This window comes from Triturus cristatus, chromosome 3_2, assembly GCF_964204655.1.
Source record: "Triturus cristatus chromosome 3_2, aTriCri1.1, whole genome shotgun sequence".
In the NCBI taxonomy this organism is placed as follows: domain Eukaryota; kingdom Metazoa; phylum Chordata; class Amphibia; order Caudata; family Salamandridae; genus Triturus; species Triturus cristatus.
Genome location: NC_140584.1, coordinates 166,430,927 through 166,448,774, shown reverse-complemented (window position 1 = coordinate 166,448,774; position 17,848 = coordinate 166,430,927). Strand labels below are relative to the sequence as shown.

The window sequence follows — 17,848 nt, the reverse complement described above, 5'->3', positions numbered from 1 at the left end:
TGCAAAAATATCTCACCCTCATGTACAGCAAGAGTTAGTGTTGGAAAAAAGCTCAAACTGCATCACATTACAAGCCAGGGATAAAAAAAATTTTTTTTTTTAAAAAAGATAGGCTGCGCAAGGCAAGCTCATTTGTCAGGCCTACAGGCTGAATTATGGGTCTCAAACTAAAACGAAAGTGGTAAGACACTAGTAGCACCCCACTAAAAAAAACCAAGCATTTGTAATGCAATAGGACTTGCATTTCGCGAGACTTATTGCATTGAAAACAGGAGTGCGGGCGAGAAGGCGCAAACAACGGGATGGGGGCAAGAAGGCATGGACTGTGGGAGGGGGAGTCACGGGAAGAAAACAGTGCTCAAAATATAAATAAAACAACACTCGAAGTAAAGGGGCCAGTAACCATGGAAGGATACAAATGACGACATGCCCGTCATAAGGAGGCACTAACAAGCTTAAAACAAATCGGAAGGCAGCATTTAGGAACTAAGCCAATAATAAAGATTGGCTGAGAGTGGGTGGAGCTTCCACGCCATACTGAATACTGCATGCCTCTCAAAGCGAGCAGAGCGTGAGCGCTGCCGCTATAAGCTCGACCTAAAAAGTGGATGCCCAGGAGGATTAAGACTAAACCCCTTTTGCGCAATCGTCCCAGTCGTGTAGATAGCCCTGGATTCTATGGGTAACCATTGAAGAGCTAGCAGCCAGTGGAGGGGGGTAATTTTGGCAAAGAGGCAGGCAGCGGGGCCCCCCATGGACACACATACACTCACTCACTTTCACCGTGCATTAGCACTCACAACAAATTCACACAATAATACAAACACACAACCAAACACTGAGAAATATAAAACTTACCTGTACGGCAGCTCCGGAAAAGCCTCGAAGGTCCCAGGAGGGTTGTGACTGCCAATGAGGAAAGGCAGCAGTCCCTCACTCATCACAGAGTGGGATGGGCTCCGTGAGACTTGATGACCACACCCAACTCTGAGTTGAGATGTCACTGATTCACACTCGGCCCTGGGCACTCCACGGCTTAAAATTGAAGATCCCAGGTCCGAGGCAATCAGTCACAAGGGGAAGGGCCTCAAATGAGTTTTGCCAAGCTGAGGAGGTCACACCCACAGGGCTGTGAAACCCTCACTCAGCCCATCAAAGTTCAGCTCAGGTAGCCAGGGGCCTGCGCATTTAGCACATGCCTAGCTCCTGGCTGCCTGACCTGAACAAGACTTGTGTGTCAGGCTGACCTTCACTCAGCCCGACAGACACTCTTCTCAGGAAAAAGGGGAGGGGAGCAGCCCCTTCGCCTATATGGATAGTTCGCGGCTGTTAGTGGTACTGGTGAGATGTGATGAAATGTCTTAGTGGCAGAGACATTTCATTACAAAGACTTGTAATGATATGTCATTGACAATGCTATGGATTGGAACAGGGTAGTTAGATCAGATTTAGGGAGAATTGCAAATTCCCAGAGGTAGGTGCATTTGGGAATGCACAGAATCAACCATAGAATGGATATGCATTATTAGGTTAACCTAGTTGTCAAAAGTGATATTTGTCAAAAATAACTGACTTGCAATCAAGGATTTCATCTGCCCAATCCAGGTGAGATATGAAAGAATCCTGTTTTTATGGAGTTAAGTTTCAGATGGCAAGAGGTCATACTATTAACATATTTTGGGCAAGAACTAGAAATCCTTGAAGGAAGAGATCTTTAGCTAAACATGTGCATCATTGATGATGCTTGATCCCTGAGTAGGACTCAAAGTGGTTCAATTAAGAGGTGAAAAACAGGCAAACAGTCGGAGCCAGGCTGGAACCTTGTGAGGCACCAAAGATTTGAAACAAAAGGCCTATACATGCAATTGTCAAATTTGATCTGCTATGACCGATGTGATAGTAGTCAAGGGGCAAACCATTCACAAACTACACTGTCAATCCCCATGCATTCATGGAACATCCGGAGGAGCACAGAGAAATTAACTGTATCAGAAGAAGCAGATAAGTCCAACATCACAGGAAGACAGGAGTTTCAAGGATGAGAAGTCCATCATCCAGGACCTGTGGTAGGATCGTCTGTGAACTGCGACCTGGTCTGAAACCAGATTGGAGTTCCTCAAAATGTCAAAGATATGACGAGTGAGCTATTCAAGAAAAGGGAGACTAGAAACAAGATGGAAGTAATTGATATATCCTTCATCCGCTGTTGTGTTTTTATTTTTAAAGAAGTGGATTGACCTGGCTGATTTTGAGGCATCCTTGTCAAAGAGAAAGGTTCACTTGCTCTGTCCAGTGAGGCAACAGCAAAAGTGCACGTTCCTTGATAATGTTACCCTGAACTTGGATGCACAAGTGGTTTGAAGGTTTAACCTAGGTGATCTTTTTCTGAAGATTTTCAGAGACTTGATCAAAGAATATCTTGGGAGTTACATTTGAGAGGGATGTGATTCCAGGAATCTGGAAGGTGGGGCAGAGATTGTTAAATAGATTAAATGTTTTGATCAAAGAATGTGGTAAACTCTTCAGATTTTACTGGAGGGGTTCTTACATTTAAGCGAAGGAGCATGCTGGTTTGCCATTCTATTTCAAATAGTTATTTTTGGCAATTGTTGGCAGGGTTTATAACAGATTCATTGAAGGAGGACTTGGCACTGAAACTATTTTCCTTGTAATATCTCCTAGGTGTCCTGAGGAAATTGGTAAATTAAGACTCAAAAGGAGAAGATGGTTGCCTCCACTGGTTATCCAATGCACTGCGTGATTTCCTTCCCTCAAAGAGATCTATGGTGAGCCCAGGAACAGAGTTTGGGTCTTTTCATTTTGCTTTGAAACAGGGCTAGGCCATCTAGAAGTTCAGTCATGTAGAGAAAGGAGTGCATTCACCTATAATTGAACCACACACACTCCTTTGTTTAATCCATTGTACACCATTTGTCAGGTTATTTATACACAAAAGAAAACCTATTGCACATATTTACAAACAATAGCATTTAATGCTTATGATTGTCACAGATTCCATTTTGAACACAGCCTTTTTTATTTCCTTTTTGCAGAGGAATAGCCAATACATGTTCCGCCTACTTGATAGGTCGCAGTCCAAGGGCTTTTCCAAGCATGACACTTACAAGGAAGTGCTGCCATTGGCGCTATTCCCAGGCTTTGGAGGAAGCTCTTTAGTTATATCTCAGACGAAAAGCGTGGTAAGACATCATTCTTAAATGGGAAACGGGGCGTCCTCTCTATTCATCTGATTTGGATTACCAGATCACATCCTATTTGGTGGTCCCAACTAGTACAGATGGTGGAAGCAATTGTACCTTCAGCCAATTGATCACTTCGGTCTTTGGTAAAGTTAAATTATAGGTTAATGCATTCTTTTCTCTAGATTCGATATTGAGAAATAGAGCCCACCCACTTCCGACGAGTACAAGAACTTACAACCACAATCTTTCTTCAAATATTACTAAAGGCATTTTGAGAGATACTTAATTTGCTTGGCCTTTACATTCAGAGTTCAAGTTCAGTCATGCATTTGTTGAGTCCTAAGGTGGAGGTGTTTATGTCAGCATGAGGACTAACTGGGGCAATTTGATGGAAGTCCTAATCACCAATATCTTAATGTTGGGTTTTTTAGTATGTCGAATCCAGATATGGTATCTTCAAATATTGACATACATTTTGCGGGCAGTGAAAGCTAACAAGAAAAGGATTAGTGGGGAGGAGCCTAGCGCGCATCCATGATGGTCGCGTGAGCACAGGGCTCCCCGGACCCTTTCTGCTCCTCGGAATATATCCTGAGAATATCCTGATTTGGTTTAATGATTCTGGGAGATGAAGACCAGCTGATCATATATCTCTTTTCAAAACTATGATCGGACCTGGGAATCCTGAGTTGTCGTCGCCGGAACTTTTGGGACCCACCCGACGGAGGTGGCCGGGGTGAAGGTGACCCGTGGGGCCGGGCTGCAATTGAACAACAGCGGCCTCAGCGCGGTGCCAGTTGCCGACTCAGCACTTTCGGTTTCGGTTTTGGCCTTCAAGAAACCAGCTGGCGTGCGTGCTCGAGGTGGCGAGGTGCCTCCTGGGCCTCTGCCCGAGGCTTGCTTCCATTTGCTCCCGGTGGGCCTAACGCCTCCGACCCCTACACCGACATTTTGTGGTACTTTTGCTGGTGCCCGCACACTTCTTGATCGGAGGTGCCATCGAGAGGCCGCGCTCATATGGCGGGCAAAGGGGGTCCGGAGGGGCGCAAGACCAAGGCTTCTCTGCGCGGGGGAGCGGTCCAGAGCAACAACATGGACCGCTACACCCAGGGCAAGGGGTCCCCCGGCGCTGCTGGCCTCCCCCCGGATGCTGCAGGGGGAGGCACGACCGTCTCTGCGGAACTTTCCCTGCAGGACATTATGGGCGCCATTGAGGGCATCAGGGAAACCATCGCGACGCAATATGAGGCCCTGGCCCGTAAGATCGACACTGTCGCGATCGATGTCACCCTGATTCGGGCCGACCTCTCCAAAACCAACGAGAGGGTCCAGGCCCTCGATACACGGACCACCACCCTGGGTGCGGAGGTGTCGGATCTGCGGGCCGCGGTTGGGGACATAAGAGTGGTCAACGACCATATGGCCCGGCGGCTTGAGGACTTCGAGGGACGGGCCCGACGCAACAACGTCCGCATCATTGGAGTACCGGAGTCCTCCGACAGCCGCCCGGTGGACCTTGTGGTCGAGGAACTTATCCAGCAACAGCTGTCCCCGGCTGGCCTAAGCAAATTCTTCGCCGTGGAGCGGGCCCATCGAGTGCCGGGCGGCCGGCCGCGGCCGGGGGCCCCCCCGAGGCCGATCGTGGCTAAACTGTTCCACTACAGGGACCGCGACGCTATTCTGCAGGCTTCGCGGACCCGTGGCCCGGTCCGCTACGAGAACTCGACCATAAACTTTTATCCGGACTTCACGCAACTGGTCCAGAAACAGCGGATGGGATTCCAGGGGGTGAAGCGCCGTCTCCGCGAGCTGGGCCTGAAGTATTCGATGATCTACCCGGCGAAACTCCGAGTGGAGCATGGAGAGCGGACAGCCTTTTTTGACTCTCCTGGGGCCGCAAGTGACTGGCTGGACTCGCTGCCGGACGGGGGTGGCCGGCCCGGGCCCTCTGGGGGCACCGCAGGTGACGGGTCCCCTTAGACTGACATTTGGTCCTTGATTTTGCTGTTTTGCACTGTACAGTTGGGTCTTATTTCTTTTGCATACTGTGTCTTACCAGGACCCGTGAGGGGTGCGGGCGGGTTCGGGTCCCTTTCCTCCTCCGGGGTCTTTTTGTAGAATGGGGTTAGTGGGGCGACAGGCACACTGCAAGTTGGGGGGGTTCTTTGGCCCGCAGGGGTGCAGGGTGGGGGGAGTTGGACTTGGGGTGGGGTTGGGGGGGAAGAGGGGTTGTTTTATTGTGTGTTTTTTGTTTACAGGGCGAGGTATTGATTTTTGTCCATATTTGGGACCTGTGCTGCGGGCTGGGGGCCTCTTGCTCTATTGGTGGGGATGGGGGGAGACGGGTTGAGGCTTATGTCATGGAACGTCAATGGGTTGGGGGACCGTATTAAGCGGGGTGTGGTACTGCAATATTTGCGTCGTTTGACCCCTGATGTGGTGTTTCTCCAGGAGACGCATTTGGTCGGCAATGTCTGCCACGCGATGAACAGGGGGGGATACCGCCTCGTGGCCCATTCTGGTTTCACAACTGGTTCCAGGGGGGTGGGTATTCTCCTGCGAACCTCCCTTCCGGTGGAGATCACGAGGATAGTCTCGGATGACAGAGGGCGCTATGTGTGTTTGATCGGGAGGTGGGAGGGGCAGCCCCTTACCCTGGTTTCAATTTACGTCCCCCCGGGCCTCCAGGACTCCACCTTTACTGACGTGGGTCGAATGCTGCTTGACCTTCCGGACGGCCTCCTGCTCATGGGCGGGGACTTTAATTCTGTGGTTTCGGGTGAGCTGGATCGTCACCCACCAAGGGCCCTCCCTGCTGCCCAGTCATGGCTGGGTGGGATGTTGGAGACCTTCGGCTTGGTAGATAGTTGGAGACTGATGCATCCGACCCAATGTCAGTTCACCTTTCACTCGGGGGCGCATGGGAGTCTCTCCAGGTTAGACTACTTCCTCATGCCCGCGGCGCAGACTGGTCGGATTCGAGAGGTCAGACACCTGGCGCGTGGTATCTCCGACCATTCTCCGCTGTGGCTTCTCTTTGACACCGGGTCGCGGTCCGCGGGGCGGATAGCTCCCATTAACCCCTGGTACCTGCGGGACCCTATGACTCGTGACAGCCTGGTTAAGGCCATGGACCAATACTTCAGTGAAAACGAGGGGTCGGTGTCGTCTGCGTTGTCTCTGTGGGAAGCCTTTAAGACTGTGATACGCGGACACGCCCTCGCCCAGATAGTGGTGGCCAAGAAGGTTAGGAGCGAGGCGGTGGTGAAGCTGGAGACTGACATCTCGGGGCTGGAGTCGGCCTTGGAGGCGGGTGTCACTCCGGAAGGGCTACATGCCCTTAGCCTGAAACAGTTCGAATATAGGTCCCTGGTCACTGACGCGGCCAAAACTATGCATAGGGAGCAGCAGGGCCGATTGTATGATGCCGGGGACAAGGCGGGAAAGTTGATTGCGTGGCTGGACAAAAAGGAGAGAGTGAATCGTGTGGTCCCCGAGTTGCGTGTTGCGGATGGTGTGTGTGTGACTGAGCCGGATGAGATTGTGGAATGCTTCGCCGACCACCTCCGGGCGGTGTACTCCCCGGCGACTGACAGGGATGAGGATGACTCTCGCCTCCTACTGAGAGACATTGCCCTGCCCGGCCTGTCCGTTGAGGACCGGGAGCGGCTGGACGCCCCCTTGTCGTCGGATGAAATAGCGACCGCGATTCGCTCCCTTCGATCTGGCAAGGCTATGGGTCCTAACGGTCTGCCCATTGAACTATACAAATTGCGTCCTGATAAGCTTGCGCCCTTCCTCAGCCGCATGTTCCGCGACTCTCTTGCGGCGGGTTCCCTTCCGGCCGACCAGCGCTTGGCCACTATAGTCGTTATCCCCAAGGAGGGCAAGCCGCGAGACCGCTGTACTTCTTACCGGCCGATTTCACTGCTCAATGCGGAGCCTAAAATCCTGGCGAAAGTCCTGGCCAATCGCTTGTTGAGTGTCGTGTGCGACCTTATCCACCCGGACCAATGCGGCTTTATCCCGCATCGCAATACCGCTCTTAACTTGCGGCGTCTTCACGGTGCCCTTGCCAGGGCGGAGTTCCTCTCCGAACCGGCCGTGTTGGTTTCTTTGGATGCCACGATGGCCTTTGACACTATTGAGTGGCCATTCCTCTGGGCCGTCTTGGCTAAATTCGGCTTTGGAGAGGGATTTATTGGCTGGGTGAGGCTCCTCTACACGGAACCCATGGCTCAAGTGGTGGTGAATGGGCGGGTCTCTCGGCCCTTTGCCCTCGGCAGGGGCACGAGGCAGGGGTGCCCGTTGTCCCCTTTGCTCTTTGCTCTCGCCCTGGAGCCACTCGCTGCTTGGCTCCGCTGGGAGCCCTCGCTTAGGGGGATCCGGTGGGCCCCGGGCTTCGAAGATCGGGTCTCGCTGTATGCGGACGATATTCTCCTGTATCTCACCTCACCGCGGCAGTCGCTCAACGTCCTCTTTGACGTTCTGACTTCCTTTGGGAACAATTCGGGTCTCACGATCAATTGGTCTAAATCCTGCGTCTATCCCATCTCTGGTGGTCCTCCTCTCCTGCCGCCTCGGCTTCCGATCCAAATATCTCTGAGTGGCTTTAAGTACCTGGGGATATACGTTTCGCTGGACCCGGTGGCTCGCTATGAGCAGAATCTCCTGCGCCCACTTCGGCGATTGCGAGAGGACACGGCCCGGTGGTGCAGGCTCCCCCTGTCCCCGCTGGGTCGGGCTGCGCTGTTTAAAATGATGTCCCTTCCCAGGTTCCTCTATGCACTCCAGAACTCCTTCGACGTTATCCCAGTGGCTTACTTTCGGGAGGTGGAGAGCCTGCAGAGGAGACTGGTGTGGGACGGGCGGGCCCGTATTGCTCTGGCTAAGCTTACTCTCCCCTGGTATGACGGGGGCATCGCGCTTCCCGACATTCGCAGGTACTATTGGGCCTCGCAGCTATCGGCCATTAACCATGCCACGTATGCGCCCGGCTTGAATCCGGCGTATGAGATGGACAAGTTCCTGCTTCCCGGCGGGAACTATAACAGGGCACTTTACTCCCGCTCGGCCGGCCGGACCCTTACGGGTCCTACTAAGATTGCGGTGCGGACCTGGAGGGCTGCCACTGCGGCCATGGGCTGGAGTGAGCGCCTAACATGCGCCACTCCTTTGTTTGCATCTGACCGCCTGGGCAGCCTCTGGACTACGAAGGGGTTTGACCAGTGGGATACGATTGGCATCAGCAAAGTGGGAGACCTGTGGCATAAGGGCGCGGTTAAGACCTTCGCGGTGCTCCAGGCCGAATATGAGCTTACGGACAGGGAGTTCTTCCGCTATGCCCAGGTTCGACACGCCCTGCTCTCCGTCTTTGGGGAGGGGACCAAGATCCCGGTTTCCTCGCCTCTCGAGGACCGCATACTTGACGGACATGTCCCGGACAGTACAATTTCTTTAATTTATAAAAAACTGATTAATCACCGGGCTGACCTCTTTGTGCGCCTCCGGGAGGCTTGGACGGGGGATGGGGTGGAATTGGATGACGAGGACTGGCAGTCTGCACTGTCGTCCCCCAAGGAGGTCGCCATTCCAGCCCGCCTCCGGTTGGTACAGCTTAAGATTCTTCACCGGGTATATGTGACGGGCCCTCGCTTGGTCTCGATGGGATTTTCTGACGACGGGCTCTGCAAGCGGGGTTGTGGGCTCAGCGCCACCTTTCTCCATATCCTGTGGGAGTGCCGCGAGGTGGCGGACTACTGGCGCCGGGTCCATACGGTTATGGGACAGGTCACCGGGGTTGTGCTGCTGCCGGAGGTGCGTCGCTGTGTCCTGAATGTGTGGGAGCCCAACGATTACAGCGTGGCTCAGACTCGGTGGGCGGCCCTGGGTAACATGATTGCCAAGAGAGATATAGCGCAGCTTTGGGGCGCCCAGCGGCCGCCCACCGTGTCAGTATGGAAGGAGAATATGGACTGGTGTATGTTCAGGGAGAAGACTGTTTATGTGGCCCGTGGTAAGCCGGGGGCATGGGGTAGAATCTGGGGGCAATGGAATGCGTATCGCGGGGGTATCTGTACGCCCCCCCTGGTGGACACCGATATCGCCATGTCCCCCTGACCCTTGATGGTTCCTGGCATCTTCTGGAATAGCTACTTATGGGCGTTCATCCCCCTTGACCCCCCCCCGTCCCCAGCCTCCCGGTACTCCTTTCCTTAGCCGGTGGCTTAATGTCCTGAACTGGAGTTCCCCGGAGGTAACCTGCCTCGCACGGTCTGTTCTTATGCCTCGCCTGGTGTTGTTGTTTTTTCTTTTAGTTTTTTTTGTGTCTGTTAGACTTAAGTCTCCTGTTCCTTCCGAACTATCCGGAGCCACTACGGGGCTGAGCCCCAGGACTTGACTGCATCCCTGACAACTGTATATTTCACTCTGTACCTAGCGGCCGGCCCTGGTGGTTGTAGGCCCGTGCTTGTAACCGAATTATTGCTTAATAAAAAAAAAAAAAAAAAAAAAAGAAAAAAAAAAAAAAGAAAAGGATTAGTACATTTTGAGACTAATACACATGGATTGGGTCATCAGAGGTGATAATGCCCACCTTCCAAACAGATGGTTCACTGTTGCAAATTTAGTGTGAGTGGGCACGGTACAATGTTGGATAATATCATTAGAAAAGAGGAACGAGGAGAACATATTGGCTGTACTGTCACTGAGTTCCCCAATGGAGACTGAAACCTCACAAATTATATTAAAATCAGAGGATAAGCTGACTAGTAATATGTTCCACACACTCCTCAGTGAAATTCAAATTGTCACCCCGATAACAATAGGTGACATTAAGCTTGAACGACAAGGCTCGCATCTAGGATTTCAACAATCAAGCACTGAAAAGAGGAGTAGGAGTCAGTGCCAACTGTCCTACATTGGCCCTTGCTGATAAAAGTGACGGCTACTCTTCCACTTGGCCTACTTTCCCAGTGAAAAAGCAGGGAAGCAGAAGGTCCCATGATAGTGTAAGAAGTGTCCGGGACACCTCCGTTGGAGGTAGCCGCGCGCTCTACGAATGCCAATAATAATAATAATAATAAAAAGTGTCGGTGAACCAAGTTTTTGTAATGACAAGAACACATAACACTGGAAAACACTGGTCCAAAACATCAACAAATAGATGAATGAGTAAATGCCCGCTTCATTAGTGCAGTTCATAGTCTATAGCCTTTAGATACATCTAACGAGGTACTACTCACCACTTTCTACAAATACCTATCTGTCCTTGTGAGAAGTTGGCCTGGCATATGCTGGTCACTAGTTATAGTGGCCACCTTGCACCAGTCCCATTCGACTCTTATGGTAGATAGGTTAAAGACAACCTTTTAAAGAAAGCTATCCTAGTGGTAGCTGTGGAGAGCAGCCTTCAGGCTAAGTCTCAGAGGAATGTAAAGCAGCTTGTTTTACCTTATAATCTCTTGAATTACCAAATGAAAGGACACCACACAGGTATATATACCAAATATATATGTATTTATTTCTAGACACACTCTACTAATCTCTTTATGAGATTAGAAGCCAGGAACACATTCAAATATCAACGTTTCACAATAAGTTAAGCACAATTATGTCTTGGGCCCTAGGGGCGTACCAGACCATATACTAAAAAAGAGGTTTAGGAAAGTCGACTTGCAGAATGACAAGGCCTAGGGCCTGTAGAATCGCTGGGGCTTCACTAATGCAGTAAAAGCAGGTCCACGGGAGACGCATGCAGTGTGAGAACACAGCCGCGGGTTCCCTATTGATTACAATGAAGCAAGTCGCGGTTTGATTTTGAAAGTTTTAGGGTACTTCGAGGAAGTCTACAAGCAAGCCACTTACAAGGTAAGTAATTCGAGGGCCAACACACACTAGGGCACCGGAGTGCACGAGTTTCCTCACCCAGGGAAGCCGGGTGCATAGGTGTCTTTTGGTGTTGGGTCGCGTCGCTATTTCTATGGAGACCAAAGAAGATTTGCTGCTTGCGAAGACTGAAGAAGTGTCCGGTGGAATACGAGGCTGGATTCAAGATGCAGTTGACCTGAAAATTGAAGGGACAGTGTTCACAGTCACTTGCCAGTGACCCGGGGCCAGGAAGATGGATGCCCACGGAAGTCGGGTGATTTCAGGTGATCAAGGGTGTTTTGACTCTTTGCTCACGAGGACCAGGAGAGATCGACGATGACCAGCAGCTGGATTCGGAGTGTCCCACGACGACTGGAGGTGTCGGCAACCGGATTGGAGCCAACAAGCCTTGGCAACAGCAAGTCTAGTGGAAAGTGAATTTAGTCAATGGTGCAGACCAGCAAGGTCTGAGGGACTCACCCAGCGAGGGTGAGTGAGGGCAGGCCTGGAGCAACCAGGGGAGCCCTTTGAGTCGATAAGAAAGTCTTCGGGGGACCCACAAGCCAACGGGCAAGGGATCGCGAAGACACCTCCTGAGGAAATGCTTCACAGGAGCCACCGGTCACTCCGGACGGGGTAGGCCTCTGATTTTCGCTGCAAAACCTGCTGGAGGCTTGGGCCACAAATGGTCCAATGCACAAGTTCGTAGAACGTCGTAAAGGGGTTGCACTTGAAAATAGTGCGCGGTACCCGGGTATTGCTGTTCCTCGTCACTCGTGGGGTCCACTCGCCTCAGCTCTGCCGGGGACTCACAATGGCCGTCGAGAAGTCAGGAAATCAACTTCCGGGGCTGCAGGGACTTCGGACTCCGGCGGGAGCGGGAACGTTTTCGACCGTTGATTAGAGTTTTTGGTGCCTGCCAAGCAGGGGAGTCACTCCTTGACTCCAAGGCAGATTCTTCTGTCTTCCAAAGGTAGTGGAACGTCGAAGGGCCAGGATTCTTCTTTGTAGAGCGTCGTCCAGGGTTAGCTACTTTGCAATGGCAAGGTTTCCCATCTTATACTGAAGATAGGGGAGGGACTAGCTCTAGGACCACTCCTCTGGGAGGGTCAGGGTAGGGGGTGGTTAAATCCACTTCCCTTTGTCCAGTTTCGCGCCAGAGCAGGGACAGGTAGCCCCTGAACCGGTTTGAGCTGGCATATGCACAGAGGAGCCTACTGCTCCCCCAGTGCAGGACTTCAAAGCACTCTAGAAGTGCACCCATCCAGCCCCAATAAACTAAATCCTGTCTGGAAGGTAGTGACACCTCCCTGTGACAGGATGCCTATTGTTGGGCCTCCTCCACTGCGAGTTTCAGTCAGCAGCAGGAGGGCAGCCCAGTGTCTGTGCTGGTGGCATCCATTTTGTGATGCCAGGGCTCTTTCAGATTTCTACCGTGTTACCACAGTAGGTACATGTCGTCCCCTCTAGAAGGGTGGGATCATACTCCCACACCAGTTACTGGTGTGGGGGTATGATTCCAAGTTGTTTGACACCAAACACGACATGTTTTGATGCAGTCATCCCAAAGTTAGCATTTACCGGTAGGTTATAATGCACTTAAGAGTATATGGTTTAACCGCATCCACAAACAGCCACAGAGAATAGACTCTGCCAGCTGCAGAGGGGCCCTGCTCAGGCAGAGGCAGCGCCTCACATTGTAAACCAAGCACCCTGCCCTCAGGATTGATAGGGCCTGCCCTAGGGGTGGCTGATAGGTTTATATGTGTGTGTATGGTGAGATATAGGAACCTATACCTCTGTGAGGAGTGCTAACACTACCTCACCCAGGCTGCAGTAGCAGGCCTGTGGTGTCAGATTGAGTCGGCTTCCCAGGGGTGGCATAATACATGCTTCAGCCCCTGGTAGGCCTGTGAAGTGCCTATGCCTTAGGTACCTAAGGTACCATATACTAGGGGCTCATAAGGTACCACAGCATCCAATCACTAGTGCATCTACTATGCACACCAAGTCGTTTAGAGAGAACAGAGAGACTGGGGCCCTGATTAGCAGGGACCCAGCCAGACTATAGCCAGAAACCAGTGTATACATCAGAAAAAAAGTGGGGGCAACATGAGTGCAGATCCTACTCTCCTACAGTCCTCAAAAGACCATGTCTCCTGGGGCTGGGAACATGGGACAGACTTGCAATTGACAGTGCGCACAGATGGATTTCCATAGTGTGAAAGTAGACAGAGAGCTGTATAAGGCGGGGTAAAGGGAAGATGTAAAGAGATTAGAGGTAAGTGGGTAAAACACGGGGGAGGCCAGCTAGGGTTCATAATCTGAAGGTTACATGAGGATGAGATTTTGCCTCAGGAGGAGGGACTTCATTTGCCTCCTCAAGTTCAGAAGAGAGCATGTTTGCCTCATCTGGGAGGGGAGGGAGATCCAACTCCTTCAGGTATGTCAAATGCTGACATTTTCTCGTCTCGATCCTGATAATGCTGCTACTGCCGGCATTTTGTTTCCCCACTGGAAACCTTCATCTCGCTTGGCAGAAGGACTGCTCAAGTTTGCCAAATTTGCAAATGATGAATAAGGCTGGCAGAGCGAGACAATGGAGTTCTTCAAGGATGGGTGTGTTTCTCTTGAATATTGATCTTCTTGTGTCCATTGACAAGCTGCCCAGTGCCATGAAACTATTTATTTTTTTAAAGGTACGGGGAGGCGAAGATGTGTTTCCAGATGTCCGCAAGCACGACATTGTCTGCATCGAAGTGAGACATGAACCAGGGTTCAGAATACTCTTATCAAGTTTGCTGTGGTTAGGAGAGCCTTCATGCTGCACAGCACAGTGAGTCTGTGCCAAGCAGCCCAAGAAAAGCAGATGGTGGATGGTTCGGCCACTTCCTGAAGAGTGCTAATCTGTTCAGCACACTGTATAAGGACTTCAGGAGTGTGGGAGTCCAGTTTATACTTTTCTAATTGTATTGCAAGCAGTTTTCAGGAACAATTATCGAGAGCAGCTCAGTGAAGAGGGTGTAAATCTAGCTAGGGACAACGATGCAATGCAACAGAATCATCCCTTTACAAGAGCCTCAAGGTCTCTGTTGAAGGCAATTTATAGTACAGCACTGGGACACACTAGTACACCTAAGGGAGGTTCACCAATAGCAGACGTTACCCAATGCACAAGTCTCTTTAGTTGGGCTAGGGTTTAACATTGGAGGGGGCAGTACACCCTGGCATGGTTGTACTTCCCTACGGGGTTAACTTACACCCTCTCCATGTCTGACCACTACACCTTGTTCTTTTGAAAAGAGTGACAAAATAGGAGCTCTTGTATTAGCACTAACTGCAACTACAGCGGTGATAGGAAGGGTAAAACTACATGAATTGTAAGGACCATTCAATTGAAATTAACGGTAAAGTTTACAGCATCATAATTAATTTAAAGCACCATTCATTTGCAATTAATGGTAAAGTATACAGCAACATATGAACAATCGTTCAGAAGTCAAGGCCTACTCCAAACAAGGTTTATTTACGATCAAACAAGTGTTTATAGAAATTAACATACCTGTTTACATAAAATCAGTTTGAAAAGTTGCAGCTCCCAAAACCTTCAATGTGACTGCATGATTGAATCCTCAATACCTAAAAGAGAAATAAGAATTTTTGAACCTGTGGTACACAACTCATCCTTTTCAGACCAGATGATACAGTCGTTAAATGCTGTGCACATACTAAAGCAATGCTTTTGATATCCCAGTACTGTATTCCAGCCAACCACTTAATATGATCTGGTGGATTCTCTTAAGGATTTCAGCCATTCACTTTGTGGTATGGTTATGGACATTGCTTTTCTCAGCTAATTGATGTCGAGGATCCACAATGTAATAAATAAAAATTAGAAAGTGACAATGTTTAACTGGCGTTTTTAAAAGCCTGTAGGTAGGCCTTGCCCTTTGGACCAATTGGCTTTGCCAATGCTGTTTGCCAATTTAGCTCAAAATAGGCAAAAGCATTTTTTGCTGATGCTGTGTAGCATTAAGCAGCAAAAGAACAAAAAAATGGTGAGGATGCAGCCGCATCATTTTGTAGGCACACTTATACAGGATGACATATGCAGTGGTCATCACCCATGCACACCTACAAACAGATGTGGGTGCCTTTTGAGGTCGAGCCTGGGCAGCACATGCGCTGCTGCGAGGCATGCAGTATTGGAGTATGCACTTGAAGCCCCACCCACTCTCCGTCATATTTGTCATTGGCTTGTGTCCTTGTCCTTTGTAAATGCTGGCTTCTGATTCGTAAAGAGGCTGGTTAGTCCCTCCTCAGTACCGCCCTGTCTTCATTTGTAACCTCCCTTGAGAACTGGCCCTTTTACTACTGTTGTACTGTGTGTCTTCTTTAGTCTTTAAGCACTATTTTCTTTAATGAGTTTCTCTTACTGCAGGCACGACATGCGCTGCTTCAGCTGGGTTTGAAAGCAGCGGGCAAGCCGGGCTTTAGCTTCAACAATGGTGGCCTGGGGGGAGGAGCCTAGCGCGCAACCAAGATGGCCGCGTAGGTGCGAAGCTCCCGAGGACCTCCGCGACCTCCTGAATTAATCCTGATCATATCCTGTCCTTGATGAGGGGACTGTGTCTGTGAACCCGAGCTGAGGCGGCACCCGTTTTCCATTTTCGAATCGGACCCCGGACACCAGTGGGAGCACCGAGTGAAGGGTTGCGGCCTTCTCCGCGCCGGCCCCCCGGATTGGAGTTGTGGGGCGACCCGGGAACAAAGTGAACAACAGCGGCGGGCAGGGCTGGGCGACTCGCGTACCCCGCGCTTTCACTTTCGCTTTTGCGCTCTCCTTGCCCTCAGTGAGGCGGGATTGCGGAGCGGGGTGCGGTGGTGTGGACTTGTCCGGGTGCCCGGCCGACCCGCCGTCTGTGTGTCGTCCTGCGGTCCAGTGGTCAACCCCCCCCCGGAACCTGTGAACCGGTTTGTTGGCCCTTTCGAAGAGATTGGCACGACTCTGGGAGTGCGGGCATGTCCACCAAGCAAGATGGCGACCGGGCGAAGGTGAAAACGACCCGCCGTGGCCCGGCACATCAGTCCAACAGCATGGACCGCTACACCCTCCAGAAGGGCTCTCCAGAGGCATCGCGTACGTCCCCGGCGGGCCCGACTGAGGCATCTGCTCAGCACGCGGATCTGACCCTCCGGGACGTCATGGTCGCCATCGCCGAGATGAAGGCCTCGGTGGACCAGCGCTTTGATACTCTGGCGCAGAAGATAGACTCGGTCCTGGTGGATGTGGGCCTGGTGAGGGCCGACTTGTCCAGAACAAATGACCGGGTCGATTCCCTGGCCCACACTACCACGAGCCTCACAACAGATGTGGTGGCCCTCCAAAAGGAGGTGCACCGGCTTGGCCAGGCGAGCGCCCTGATGGACCGTCGATTGGAGGATTCCGAGGGTCGGGCCCGGAGGAACAACGTTCGCATTGTAGGGGTGCCGGAGGGACGAGAGGAGGAGGCGGCAGACCTGTTTGTGGAAGAACTGATCCTCACCCATCTCCAGCCCCGGGGGCTGAGTAAGCTCTTTGCGGTGGAACGCGCCCACAGGGTCCCCGGAGGAAGACCTAAGGCCGGTGCCCCGCCGCGGCCTCTCATCGCCCGGATTTTTAACTTTCGGGACAGAGACGCTATCCTGCAGACATCCAGGCTACAGGGACCGGTCAAGCTTGATAATATGAACGTGAATTTCTACCCTGACTTTACTCCGGCGGTCCAAAAACAGAGACAGAGTTTTCTCGGAGTTAAACGTCGCCTACGGGACCTGAACCTTAAGTACTCAATGCTTTTTCCAGCCAAGCTGAGGGTGGAGGTGGATGGTCGCACGCACTTTTTTGACCGACCGGAGGCGGCTGGGGACTGGTTGGACACTCTGCCTGGGGATCGGGGCCGGGGGGGTGGGGGGGTGCGGTTGGCGGGGAGGGCCCGCCGGATCAGAACTGAGGGGTGAATAATAGGCCTTGCTCTAGACAACATTCCTGTTACCATGTACTGATCGTGTATGTTCCCCTCCTATGGAGGTCGTACGGGGTCTACTGGGGGCTTTCCCTCCTCCTCTGGGGGACTAGTTAGTTTTTCATCTATGGGGCGACAGGCACACTGCACTTTGGGGGGGCTATCTGGGCTCATGCAGGGGTGCAGGGAGGAGGGATTCTGTTGGGATGGGGGGGTGGGGGGGGAGTGTTGTTTGTTTGCACCGCAAGGCAAACCCTTTACTGTACTGTTGCTCTCGAGATGCTCTTTGGGGGACGACTGATGGCTTCTACGTATGATGGGGGGTAGGGATTTGACTGTATTGTCATGGAATGTTAACGGACTGGGGGACAGGATTAAGCGTGGGGTGGTCCTGCAGTATCTGAATCGCATTTCACCAGATGTGGTCTTCCTGCAGGAGACACACCTTATAGGTAACTCCTTTCACGCCATGAATCGGCGAGGCTATCGCTTGGTGGCCCACTCGGGCTTCACCTCGGGCTCGCGGGGGGTGGGTATCATGATCAAGAACTCGCTCCCGTTGGAGATTGATGAGGTGCGCCATGATGAGAGGGGACGTTACACTGTCTTGGTGGGTAGAATGGAGGGCAGAGTGGTTGTTTTTGTATCAGTGTATGTTCCGCCGGGGTTACAATCTACTACGTTTGCGGACCTGGGGCGCCTCCTCCTTGACCTCCCGGGTGGGCTTCTGGTAGTTGGGGGGGACTTCAATGCAGTGGCTTCTGGGTCTAT

General features: G+C 51.7%; 2 protein-coding genes across 2 annotated transcripts in view; one reads left to right on the top strand and one right to left on the bottom strand.

Moving 5' to 3' along the window:
• PCSK7 (proprotein convertase subtilisin/kexin type 7) overlaps positions 1 to 17,848 on the bottom strand; it is a 199,066-nt gene that overhangs the window by 132,829 nt on the left and 48,389 nt on the right. Inside the window, exon 2 of the mRNA XM_085647442.1 lies at positions 14,635 to 14,711. The gene's annotated coding sequence lies outside the window, so the exon portion shown is untranslated. The remainder of the gene's footprint in view (positions 1 to 14,634; positions 14,712 to 17,848) is intronic.
• The window catches only part of RNF214 (ring finger protein 214), a 188,224-nt gene continuing 173,058 nt past the window's right edge, over positions 2,683 to 17,848 (top strand). Inside the window, exon 1 of the mRNA XM_085647447.1 lies at positions 2,683 to 2,786. The gene's annotated coding sequence lies outside the window, so the exon portion shown is untranslated. The remainder of the gene's footprint in view (positions 2,787 to 17,848) is intronic.